Source organism: Protopterus annectens, chromosome 10.part0, assembly GCF_019279795.1.
Source record: "Protopterus annectens isolate FY-2018-M chromosome 10.part0, PAN1.0, whole genome shotgun sequence".
Classification (NCBI taxonomy): Eukaryota; Metazoa; Chordata; order Ceratodontiformes; family Protopteridae; genus Protopterus; species Protopterus annectens.
Genome location: NC_056744.1, coordinates 547,977,355 through 547,991,409, shown reverse-complemented (window position 1 = coordinate 547,991,409; position 14,055 = coordinate 547,977,355).

The following is a 14,055-nucleotide window of genomic DNA, read 5'->3' as shown; positions in this document are numbered from 1 at the left end:
ATATAGAGACATATTCTCAACTCAAGTGGTCCACACCATATATTTATAACACTGCAGTCAGAAATATACTAATGAATATGCAATAACTAGCAGCTTTGCAGCATGTGTGTGTCTCTAACAAGTACATACCTTTAGGATATTAAAAGAATAGATAGCACGCTCTTGTTTCATAATTAACAAATGCACACAGCCTGGTATTTACTTTCATAGACAGAAATTAGACCTGTTACTTATATGCATATCAGGTACCAACAGCAATATGTTAGTAAATGCCTATGCTATTCAAATCATATTTTAATGCTGATTGATATGAGATATAGCTGACAATGGCTTTAGCGTTTGTGATGTTATATAATATATATTCAGTATTATAAGTAAAAGTATGTTGCATGTCTATTTGAAATCTAAGGTTCAAGGCTGATCAATTTAGACATACAAGACAATCTCTTTAGCCTTGGTTATATAATGGGAGTTACTGTGTCTCTACACAACCATTCATTTTCAGTGAGAATGTTCAATATTAATATAACTTGCCTTTAATAAAAGCATACTTATAATTCAGCAGTTCTTTCCTATATATATATATATATATATATATATATATATATATATATAAAACAATATCATAAGCAAGACTGAGATTTTTTCTTGCTCATTACTGCTTAATGATTGTGCTACTTGAACAATTTAATATTTACAGAGTATCTTGATAATTAAACAGCAACTCCTTTTTACCCTTAAAATGCTTAATAACACATAGCTACATTCATGAACCTTAATTGACTTACTATCCTTAAGGTTGAGTACACTAGCTGCAGTGTGTTTACAAATATGTTTAACTGTGCCTTTTGTGGTCCGCCAGTTATTGGCCAGAATACATCAGTATTCCATACTACAAAGACAACTAATGTGCTGCTAACCTGTATGTACAATTCCAAAGGTGTGTGCAGTTGACAGTTACATTTTATGTACTCTGTCTAGAGTACTTCCACCTGTGTACTGTGTGTATGCTTGGGCCTACATTCAAGGCATGTCCATCTTTCAGATGATGACAGATATTGACATCTGAACAATGAATATGGATGACTGCTGAATTGGTCCTTGCTAGGATGCATTGTGGTTGGTACTGTAGTTGTCAGAACATGGCCCTGTCATCAACAGTACTGACCATAGGCCACCGGGACACAACCCTCCATGCCTACATGCTGACCACTTCCACACAATGTACAACACACAACAACCTAACACACAGAGCCCTGCATATTATACAAGTGCAACAATCCTGTAAATTGGGCCAGCTCAGGCAATCTGTGCTACACTATTATTAACCCCACTCGTACACGTTACTGCATTTCTACATAGGATTGGGGGGGCACACCTGACAACTGTAAACATTTGCTATGACTGTACTGGTATTTCAGGTACTCTATTGGCTTCCATTTCATTTTGTATTCTGACCTATCATACAGATTAGAAGCATATCAGTAGAGTGCAAATTTTAGGATTTATTGACCTACATTTCAGTTTCAGACTTCATACCCTGCAGAACTAACATACAACTGCCTGACCTGTTGTAGTCTGTCTGTGTAGGTCTAGAGGGGGGCTGTTATCCATTGCCATTAATTGGAGGCCTTAGCAGAGCCTTTCTTAATGGTCATCTACACCTGTCCTGCTGGCTGAGGCTGTTATTGGGTATGTGAAACTCAGTGACATGCATGTGTGTGTCCTATGAACACACATTTGGGCTACCACATGTACTGCAGTGGGATTTGTCACCTTGTCTAGTACTTCCTACTTTGTTGACACCGGTATTTGTTATGGATCCCATGCTGCCCATATAGGTGCCCACTATCAGCTGCCATCCCATTCATCCAGCCGATTCCCTTGCATGCTCACATCCATACCATAGCTACGACTAGCAGAACATACTACTCCATTCAGCAACTGATAGGAAGAGTGAGTTACTTGCGGCTGTGTCAGTATTGAGGATGGTGCTGGAGGGCTGACTATGTCGGATGCACATAGTACACTCCCTATACATGGTAAAGCAAAGGTAGTGTTATGTTTGGCATCCCTTTTACTGTATGTGTGAGTCAGAGAGAGGTTTCATTCCCTGGGTTCCTACCATGTCAGTGTATGTGCTATGCTTTGCCTCTTTGCCAAAGCCTGGGCATACTGGGCATGCCTCCTTCTGCCTACATGGGCAGACTCAGGTTGTTCCTCCTCCAAGTCACTCTGTGCCTGTGCTGGCCTTGGCAATGGCAGTGGGCTGTGTAGCCCTGCCTCGTGCTGTTCCTGCTGCAGCTGTTTCTGCAGGATCATATTGTGTAGTATGGCACATACAATGAAAATTTGGGTACATGTAGCTGGAGAGTACTGCAAGGCTCCTCCAGATACATCCAGACACTGGAACTGTGACTTGAGCATCCCAAACACACACTCTATTATGATTCTCATCTGTGCATGTGCCTCACTATGGAGTTCTTGTTTAGGTGTGTGTGCATTTCTGATGGGTGTCATCAGCCATGGCTCCAGTGCCAAACCAGCATCCCCCACTAAGTGGCCATATGAGATGTCCCCACTGGCAAATCTCTGGTATAGCTGTGTCATATGCCAGATGTGGGAGTTGTGATAGCTTCCAGGGCTGCCAGCACACACATTCATTATAATGCCCTGGGCATCACCCATGACCTGGCAGTTGATGTAGGGGAAGCCCTTGCAGTTTATATAGTCCCTACCCCGCTCACCAGGTAGTGCTTTGATGTGTATGTGCGTGCAGTCTAGAGCACCCACTACCTCAGGGTATTTTGCTATTTGGTGGAAGAGATGCATATTGCTGGTCAACGCCTCACGGGTGTTGGGGAAATATATGTAATCACTGGCATGTGCTGACATGGCATCCAGGAACTGGTGGAGTACCCTGGATGCTGATGCCTGTGAGATCCCCATGATATCCCCAGTTGGCCTTTGGAAGGTACCTGTGGCTAGTATTCTTAAGCCTAGACATACCTTGGTATCCACTGCAGTGGGTTTCCCTCTGTTGGTTATGTATGTGAGGCATAGCTGGCACAGCTCAAGAATTTGCTGTAGGATGTACCTGTCCACCCTATAGTGCTCCACTATCTCAAACTCATGTAGCCCCTGGTAGGTTACGCTGGGTCTGTACACTCTTCTCCTTCTCTTCACTGTGGATTGGTCATCAGAATTCTCATCCTCACCACCCTCAGCCTCTTCAACATATTGATGTATGAGAGCGACAGCAGCCCCTATCGTTTCGTTAGTTTTGTCTGGTAAAATTTCCTCATCGGTGTACACCAGTGGTGTCGAGTTTGTGGGAAAAACCAGAGTGAAAGGTGTTTGCATAGTTTATAGTAGTGTGCTGGGCTGGGCTGCTGCCTGTGTAATTGGCTGATTCTGATACATTTCACCTGCCAGCTACGCTAGTTCTGCTTGATTGCCTTCCTATTGCTGTTTTCCCTTCCCATTGCCTTCCCATTTAAGCCCCGAGGTGCGCAGTGCATACCCAGTGCTCAGATGTGAACAGAGCTGCTATTTCCTGTTTTTTTTTTTTTTAAAACCCGGTGTGTGGCGCGCAAACCCATTTAGGCAATGTAAATACTGCTAGGCAGCCTCAGACACACACCCTTCCTTAGCTGTGCTTAGCTAAGGGCAAACACGGGCCACAGAGCTCCAATAAGCTTACAGCATGCATGACACTCCCCCTTATGTGGTCATCTACCTCTTAGGCTTACACCATGTTATTACTGCACTTACACAGTTGGGTGCTAGCTAATACTGACGGGAAATCTGTGATTCAGTATCAATCCCCTCATTTGCATAAAACTTACAAGACTGACACTCAGCCTTCCCCCTTAGAAACCACTATTTAATGGTATTGTTGTCTTTTGCATGCCATTGACTATTATGGCAGAATGCTGATTTTGGTTTAAAAGCTTATTTCCAGCTTTTTTTTTTATTTTCTGGCCGATTCCATTTGCGCACCACTGCCCTAAGCTTAAACGGCCAAAATCGGCCCCCCAAAAAAATAAAAGTTATTTTTTATCATTTTGCAACTATTTACCATACCAGTGGCCATATATTTGGCCATTGGCATGCCTACTACATTGAATACATGCTTTTTTTGGAGCTGTCATGCCTCCGTTTTGTAATTTGCAGAAATGTATTCTGTTAGTAACCGAATACATTTCTGCAGGTTTCACTATTCCTGCACAGATGCCTGCATGCTTCATGGATCGCTAATTCACATCATTTGCATTGGCTTTTACTTGCAAATGGGGTAATTAGCATACAGGAGCTGTGTCCGTGCAGGAATAGTGTTGGAAAGCTCGTGCACATCCCGGGAGCTCATTCCTGGATTGCTCCTTGGCCATATTGCATGCAACAGCTCTTGCACTATTCCTGCACATCGTGCAGAGCTTGCTGAATACTGGGGTAGAATTACACTATAAACTATTGTGTTCTCACAGACACATACAATAATTTCCAGTCTTGTCTATTAAGACCTTTCAATACTGCAAACCTGTCCCATTACAGGTAATAATGCTATCAGCTAGACCTGGTCTGGCACACTGTACCATCTGAAGAGATATGCCAACTGAATAAATAAATGGTGGTTTTAGTTGAGCAGAACATAAGGCATTGAATGATTTGAAAAATAATATGGATCTTATAATTCGGCCATCCAATAAGGGTGGTGCTATAGTATTAATGGACAGGTGTGATTATGTAAAAGCAATGTCTATTTTATTGAATGACTTGGATACCTATCATATGATAGATTGGGCACGGGTTAAGACCATTATTAAATATGTGAATGATTGTATATTTGATTTACTTATGACCAGAGAGATTAATGGGGGACTGTTTGAGTTTTTCAAGGTGCCTCATCCCATGATACCGGTTATCAAAGGGCTACCCAAGGTTCATAAATCCTTGATTGATCCACCTATGAGACCCATTGTTGCCGGGGAGGGGGCTGGGTAATGGACCCCCTCTCCATTTATGTAGAGGGGCTACTTAGTCCAATAGTTAGGTCTATAAATACCATTTTGAGGGATACTGCACATTTTTTGCAGGATCTTGATGAATTTGTGAGGTTGAATGATATCACTGATCTGCTATTGGTTACCCTGGATGTTAAAAATCTTTTCACTACCATACCCAATGAGTATGGGATAGAAGTGATTAGGCAGATCTTGAGTAGTGATCCATTCTCATTGAATCTAGATGTCTGTTTAGTCTGTATCTTGCTTGACTTGATTTTGAATAATGTGTTCCTGTTTGAGGAACAGTTATATCTACAGAGATGGGGGGTAGCCATGGGCACCCCCTGTGCCAATTCTTATGCAAATCTGGTGCTGCATTTTTGGGAGGATAATAACCTGACTGTGAGCCCATTATATAGAGGTGTGAGACACTATAGACGGTTTGCTGATGACAACTTCATTGTTTGGGAAGGTGACGTTGAGTAACTTATTCTATATATTGAATATTTAGAGTCTACCACAGAGTTTCTTCGGTTTACTGTCACCCATTCTTTTTTACATGTAGACTTCCTAGACGCATCAGTAACTAAGGATACAATAGGGGACATTAACACCACACTGTTTAAAAAGCTATGTTGGCATAACAGCCTTCTATCTAGAGATAGTATGCATCCTGGACATGTGTTTTCAAGTGTAGTGAAAAGCCAATTCACTAGAGTATCCAGGATTCATAACAATGAGGGTGAAATGCAACGGGAATTTGATACTCTGGAGGCAATGTTTATTGATAGGGGATATAATGGTACTACTGTTAGGGAAATACGTGATAGCCTTGAAGTTGATAGGCTGGGTGATTTTCAACCCTCCTTTGTGGAACAGAATGTTACCACACCTAGTGCTACTCAAGATCGGGTCTTGATAGTCACTGCTCCAATTTTGAGAGTTAGGGATGATAACATGACCAATAGAAGGAAGACAAAATGTCATACTTCATTTATAACTAATTTTACCAGCAATAACAATGTTATAAAAAGTATCATACAGAAACATTGGGCTATCTTAACACTGGACACTGCAATGACTGGCTTAGTAGGGGCCGCACCATATTTCATCTATCAAAGCAACAACAATCTTAAACGGTTGTTGTGCAATGATATTAAATGCCCTGGACAATCAAGTCAATGCACTGGAACTTATCCATGTAGGTCTTGTAGTGTGTGTAGGGTTTTGACTAAACAACAAATATATAAACATCCCACTTTAGCATTTGAATTTATTCCCAGATTCTATGCAGACTGCACTACCCGCTTTATAGTGTACTTAGCAACAGGTGATGTATGCCTCTGGTTCTATGTGGGTAAAACCATCCAACGATTGAGGGACAGGGTATACAAACATTTGTCAGATATGAGGAAGGGTGATATAAACAATGCCCTTGCCAAACATCAATCTGAATGCCCTGGGCATGATTTTTCTTTTAGGGTGTTGCAACATGTTTTTAAAAATGTGAGAGGTGGTGACTGTAACAACTATTTGGAGCAGATGGAGCTAAAATGGATTCTTAGGATGCAAGCTTATAAGCATCCAGGGTTGAATAGTCAGGTTAATATCAAACCCATTTTGAGTGGGCGGAGGCTTAAGGCACATAGGAAGTTGCATTGACTGTATGAGGAAATGATGTCATTGCTTTTTTGTGCAATTTTCTCTTGTTTTTGATAGGTCAAGTGTTAGTTTAAAAATGTTCATTTTTTTTTAGTTTCTTATAGGATCTGAAAAAGCTGTATGAGAAAGCGCTTGTCCTTTTTTATCTGATTTTTACTTGGAATTTGTTTGCTGCTATTTTTATCATCATTTTTATTAAAGCCATGTCTTCAGTTGTGGTTGTCCAGTTGGTATATCTTTTTTTTCAAGTTTGGTTTTCACCTGGACATTCAGTACGCACTGGTTATTTTCTTGTTTGCACATAGAAATTCTGACAGGTGGAGCAGGTTGCCAAATGTACTACCCCCATACCTTTGCAGTTGTATCTGCATTTGCTGACCACCATTTTATTAATATGTGGAAAAATATATTTATTGATGAATCAATAAACCTGCACTGTTTGCAGTTATAACACAGGTAAGTGCCAGTGGCTCCTCTAACAGTTTTGGGTTCTCCTATTTCTAAAATGGATTTTGCACTTGCAACATTTTTATAAATGAAACAGCATACACAACACGCTGATTTCTGATGGCCCCAGTTCCAATACAAGTCCACAAAAGCTGATAAAATCGTTACAGAGATCCAAATAATCCAAGTAAGAATAGTTCTGGTAAGACAAGCTTTATTCAATCGACACCATTCATCAGACTTTTACAAAGTACAACTGATTCATTAAACTTTAAATAGCCCTCCTTTCAACCTTATTGGTTGTAGGGTTAACAGTCTTAACATATACCTAGACTGTATATTTAAAGCACTACAAGGCATTAACCATAAAAACCTACATATAAAAAAATATATATACATAGAAACTTCACTATAAATGCATATATATATATATATATATATATATATATATATATATATATATATAAATAGATGAAAAACATAAATCTAAAAAGCATGTGTGCAAATATATTAAAAACTTCACTACAACTAGAGTCCTATAAACAATATATACATTACTAGCAAATGACCAAATAGCAGATGTAAGGGAAAAACATAGTAAACAAATATAAACCCTACCAACTGTACAGATCTTTTCAGACAATATTCAGACAGATCTATTTCGGTCTGAATAGTCTCCCTTAAAAGGTTTGATGTGAACCTTGTCATTGAGCCCAGGGGTACATCCGCCCTCCATCTGATAATCCAACGGGTTTCACATTCCAGGGTCTGATTGATTAAATCCCCACCCCTAAGACTACTCTCCAACTTCTGCACAACACTGAACCTAAAGTTATGATCTGTACCCAGTTCTTTATGGTGCTTGGCCAGGGCATTGAACTCAGAACCTATCCTAATATGATAGGCATGTTCCCTTATACGTTCTTTAAGGGTCCGATTAGTCTTTCCTATGTAAAATGCAGTACATGCTGTGCACCTAGCTAGATAAACAACATTGTCACTATTACAGTTGGTGGATGTATTAAAATAAAAAACACGTTTAGTAGTTGGATGCACAAAGGTTGTGTCCTTACTAATAAACATACACTGGTTGCATTTACTACATGGTAAAGTGTTACTGTCTGTCAGATTAACCTTTCTCTTATGGTAGTTGTACTTAGGTTTACATAACAGTCTCTTCAGATTAGGTTTATTCTTAAACACCATATTTGGTTTGGGTCCCACAACTCTACCAATCTCATCATCTGACAGCAGAATGTCCCAGTGTTTCGCTATTATATTCTTAATATTTGTTGCTTCTTGAGTAAAAAACATGGGAACTCTCATGTTCACCATGTTGAGAGACTATCAACTGTAGTGCATGTCTCATCTATCCTTTCTGCATTGTAGCCCCTCTCCATGAACTTAACCTTTAAGGCTTCTCTTTCATTCATATACCCTTGCTCGGATGGATTTAGCCTAGAGGCCCTAATAAACTGACCCTTTAATACATTATTAAACATGAACTGAGGATGCATACTATTCCAATGGAGCAGCGTATTCCTATAACAGGGTTTCCTGTGGACAGAGGTATTTAATAATCCATTACTAAGCTTAAATACATTTACATCTAAATATGTAATCTCATATTCTGAATAATGTAAAATAAACTTCAGGAAATGAGTAGATGTATTCAAACATTCAACAAACTCAAGAAGTGTATCTACATCCCCTAACCAAACAAGGAAGAAATTGTTTAAATAGAACATGTTGTAGCAAAAATTTATCTCCCAGGGCCCCATGACAAAGGTTGGTAGCTATGGCACACAGGACGCGCCCCACGCCCATCCTTTTTTCAAAGAAGATCTCATCTCCAAACATAAAGATGTTGGTAACCAAAATGGTTTCTAGAAAGAGTGTAAGTAAATCCATCTTCTCAGCCGTGAATTCAGAATGTTCCTTAAGGTAGTCCTGTACAAACTCAATCCCCAAATCATTGGGAATGACAGTAAACAAACTAACTACATCCAGAGTCACCAGTAAGTACGGTGTTCCATCCTGCAGTTGACTTGTATAAGAATATAAATCTATTAAAAATTGTTTACTGTCACGCAGCACATTAATATTCTCATCAACCAAAGGTCTCAGGAAGGATTCAGTGTAAATAGAAAGAGATTCAGTTACCCAGCCCTGGCCCGCCACAATAGGTCTCATAGGTATCTTGGGTAGGCCCTGTATAATTGGTATGGTAGGATTTGATACTTTTAAATATCCATACAATTCCTGGGTAATACTCTCGGACATAATAAGGTCATCCAACATATAATATGTTTGGAATACCTTCTCCTTAACAGCTGTCATATCTATCTTAGTATAAAAATTCCTATCATTCAAAAGATGGAACATACTCTCATTATAATCATCCACATCCATTAAAACTATGGGCCCTCCTTCGTCCGCTGGTCTAAAAACAATTGATTCATCATTCCTAAGGTCCATTAAGGCTTTCCTCTGGTGGAAATTTAAATTGTTTCTATGCTTCACTTTCTGCCTAGATTCAAAGTACGCATGTATATCATTTTCTAATACCCTCCCAAAAGCATCGATCTTTTGAATGATAGATCCCAAAAGCATCGACTTTGAAAATGAATTTTATACTAAGATAGATATATACAAGTCAACTGCAGGATGGAACACCCGTTACTTACTGAGTGACTCTGGATGTAGTTGGTTGTTTACTGTCATTCCCAATGATTTGGGGATTGAGTTTGTAGGACTACTCCTTAAGGAACACATTAAACAATTTGTGGGTATCTATAAGGGTTTTTGGACGACCTCTTCTTCCTTGTTTGGTTGGGTAGATATACGCTTCTTGAGTTTGTTGAATGTTTGAATACTCATCTCATTTCCTGAAGTTTATTTTTTATTTATTCAGAATATGAGATATATATTTAGATGTAAATGTATTTAAGCTTAAATTAATGGTTAATAACCACCTCTGTCCTGAGGAAACCCTGTTAATAATACGCTCCATTGGAATAGTATGCATCCCCTGGTTCGTGTTTACTAATGTATTAAAGGGTCAGTTTATTAGGGCCTCTAGGCTAAATCATCCGAAAGCCAGGGTATAAGAATGAAAAGAAGAAGCCTAAAGGTTAAGCCAACAAATATTAAGAATATAATAGCTAAACACTGGGACATTCTGCTGTCAGATGATGAGATTGGTAGTTGTGGGACCAAACCAAATATGATGGTGTTTAAGAATAAACCTAATCTGAAGAGACTGTTATGTAAACCTAAGCAATAAACTACCATAAGAGAAAGGTTAATCCGACAGACAGTAAGACTTTAACCATGTAAATGCAATACAGTTGTATGTTATTTAGTAAGGACAGGTGCTTGTGACATCCAACTACTAAACGTGTTTTTATTTTTTTACATACATCCACCAACTGTAATCATGACAATCTAGCTTTATCTAGCTAGGTACATGCATTTACATAGGAAAGACTAATCGACGGATAAACCCCGTATAAGGAACATAGGAATCATATTAGGATAGGTTCTGAGTTTGGTGCCCTGCCAAGCTGCCAAAAGAACTAAAGGGTGATCATAAAGATAGGTCTTTTAGGTTCAGTGTTGTGCAGAAGTTGGAGAAAGTGGGATTTAATCAATCAGACCCTTGGAATGTGAAACCTGCTGGATTATTATCCTGCTGAGGGCGGATACCTCTGGGCTGACTATTCAGACCGAATAGATCTGTCTGAATATTGTCTGAAAAGATCTGTACAGTTGGTAGGGGTTTATATTTTTTTACTATGTTTTCCTTACATCTGCTATTTGGTCATTGCTAGTAGTAATGTATATATTATTTGTAGTAGTTGTAGTGAGTGAAGTTTTTATATTTTACACATGTTTTTTTTTTTTATTTTTTTTGTTATATATATATATATATATATATATATATATATATATATATTATTATGAAGTTTCTAGTATATATATTTTTTATATGTATTTTTTATATGGTTATTTTTATAAATGAAGTGTGGGTGGTCTCCTAATACTCTAGCTAAATCTCGGTTTCCCAAAATAACTTTCCAGTTGTTGGAAATTACCTGTTTGATACTGTAGCAATCAATACTAATAGGAACGGGAAAGGCACAGACCATTTATTTTACTCTCCCACTTTTAGTGTTAGTTATAAACCCACTAGTTAAAATTGGTGGGAAATATGCCATCTTAACCAATATCTGCTTGAAAATTTCCCACAGTTTTTCATATGGGTACCCTCTCTGGTCAAACATAAAAGTAAGTTTGTTTGCCTCACAAATGAATTATCAGTTAGTCAGAAAGACACAGTGAGGAGAAACTTTCACAATATAGACCAACATTTGATGGAACTACATTAATTTAAACACCTATGAATTCCTTTACGTGGAAAAACCTCTGTTATGTGTTTTGTTTGGTATTCCAAAGATAAATAAAGATGTGACCAAACCATCCTTTAGACCTATAGTGTTAGCCAAAAAGGGTAAAACTGTTACCATCTCCCATTATTTGGACCATTTGCTGGACCACTTAGTTGTCAAGACTTCATATTTTTTGGAAGATTCTTGGAAGTTCTTGGACTTCCTTAGAAATTATACTTTTACAGGTATGGAAACATTACTAGTTACCATAGATGTATTATCCCTGTATACTTCTATTGATCAAAGTATGGGGAAAGAAGTTGTAAAAAGTTGTTTGAAGGAACACACTAAGCTTGACTACATAATGGCACAGTCTATTTGCCTTTTACTTGATTTGGTGTTGAAAAATAACTTTTTCTTATTCGACAGAAAAATATACCGTCAGGCCTGTGGGGTTGCTATGGGGCTAAAGTAGCATCAGCTTTCACCAATTTAGTGTTAAGTTGGTGGGAACTGTCCTTCCTGACCAAACTGGATAGATTTAAATATGTCTCCTTTTATAGGAGATTAATTGATGATTTGTTTTTTGTCAGGAATGAATCTACTGATGAGTCAAATCTATTTTTGGATGATATGAACAGATGCAGGATGGGACTGAAGTTCACTGTAAGTGAAGTTGGCACGAATGTGCACTTCTTGGACTTGAATATAAATATGAATCTTTAAGAAAAAAGATTCATCAGTACGGTGTTATGAAGAGACACCTATACTAATAATTGTCTTCATTTTGAGAGTGGTCATCCTTTATTCATGAAGCTGAACTTAGTCAGAGGACAAATTATATGCCTCAGTAGATTAATTTCAGATAATAAAAATTTCATTTGTGTGGCAAACAAACTTATTTTTATGTTTGTCCAGAGAGGGTATCCATATGAAAAACTGAGGGAAATTGTCCAGTAGATATTATTGGTTAGGATGGTAAAGCTCCCACCAATTTTAGTTAGTGGGTTTATAACTAACACTAACAGTGGGAAAGTGAAAGAAAAGGACTGTGCCTTTCCTGTTCCTATTAGAATTGATTGCTATAGTATCAGATAGGTAATTTCCAACAACTGGAAAGTTATTTTATGAAACCTAGATTTAGCTAGAGTACTAGAGGACCACCAACACTTCATTTATAAAAAGGTTGTAAGTGTAAAGTCCACAAAACTGTTAGAGGAGCCACTGGCACTTACCCATGTTATAACTGCAAACAATGCAGGTTTATTGATTCATCAAAAAATATATTTTTCCACATATTAATAAAATGGTGGTCAGTAAAGGCAGATACAACTGCAAAAGTATGCAGGTAGTATATTTGGCAACCTGCTCCACATGTCAGAATGTCTATGTGGGGAAAACAACTAGAGCCCTTTATAAAAGGATTTACGAACATCATTTGGCTATTAGAAATAAAGATACTAATAATGCTTTAGCCAAACATTCTTTGGAGTGTTCTAACTTCAAGAAATTTGTATTTTTTGTGTTGGATGAAATAGATTTGACTCCATTTGTCACAGAATTCAATAATACCTTGGAAAACAAGGAGCTCAGATGGCAGGTTTTCCTTAGGGCAGACCATATTCCTGGTCTAAATGATACCTTAAATGTCTTTTAAATAACATACTATATTATTAAATAGTTTATTTGACAAGTATTTTTATAGTAGGCACACACTTGTATGTTCTGTATGCTTTTTGTATACATGTCAAGGGTTATATTTCACATTTGATACTTTTGCCTTTAAGAAAATGGAATGTATTAATGAACAATTAGATGAATGGACATTTGATTGGTTCATTTATTAATCAAATTTTGTATTTAACCTTGACTAATTAATTTACTGTTCAGTTCTGAAGAAGTTTGTTGAGATTAAAATGAAAGAAAGTGCTTAACCTTTTATCTGTGTGGTCAGTTCTGAAGAAGTTCGTTGTGATTAAAATGAAAGAAAGCTCTTAACTTTTTATCTGTGTGGACAGTCATTTTGTCTTTTTTTTCACGGTTTTGTTTTGAAGTTTATTCTGTTTTTTGTGAATTTGATGGTTTTTACATTACTATGTTTATCCCCACATTTACAAAGCCCTGTAGAATGTGCAGGATTAGTCTAAAAGCTATTTTCGGCAATATAACCGATGTGTGATCCAGGAATGAGCTCCTGGGATGTGCACATGAGCTGCTAGACTAATCCTGCATGGACTGAGCTCCTGTATGCAAATTACCCTCATTTGCAGGTGAAAACCATGCAAGTGAGGGTAATATGTGATCCAGGAAGCTGGCAGCTGTCCATGCAGGATGAGTGCAGTGTGCAGAAATGTACTCGGTTAGTAACCGAGTACATTTCTGCAATCTACAAAACGGAGCTATGACAGCTTCAAATAAAGGCTGCATATCATTGAGGAAGCATGCCAATGGCCAAGTAGAAGACCATTGGCATTGCAAACTGTTTAAAAAAAAAATTAAACAACTTTTAATTTTTTTTTCGCCAATCTCGCCTGTTTAAGCATAGGGCA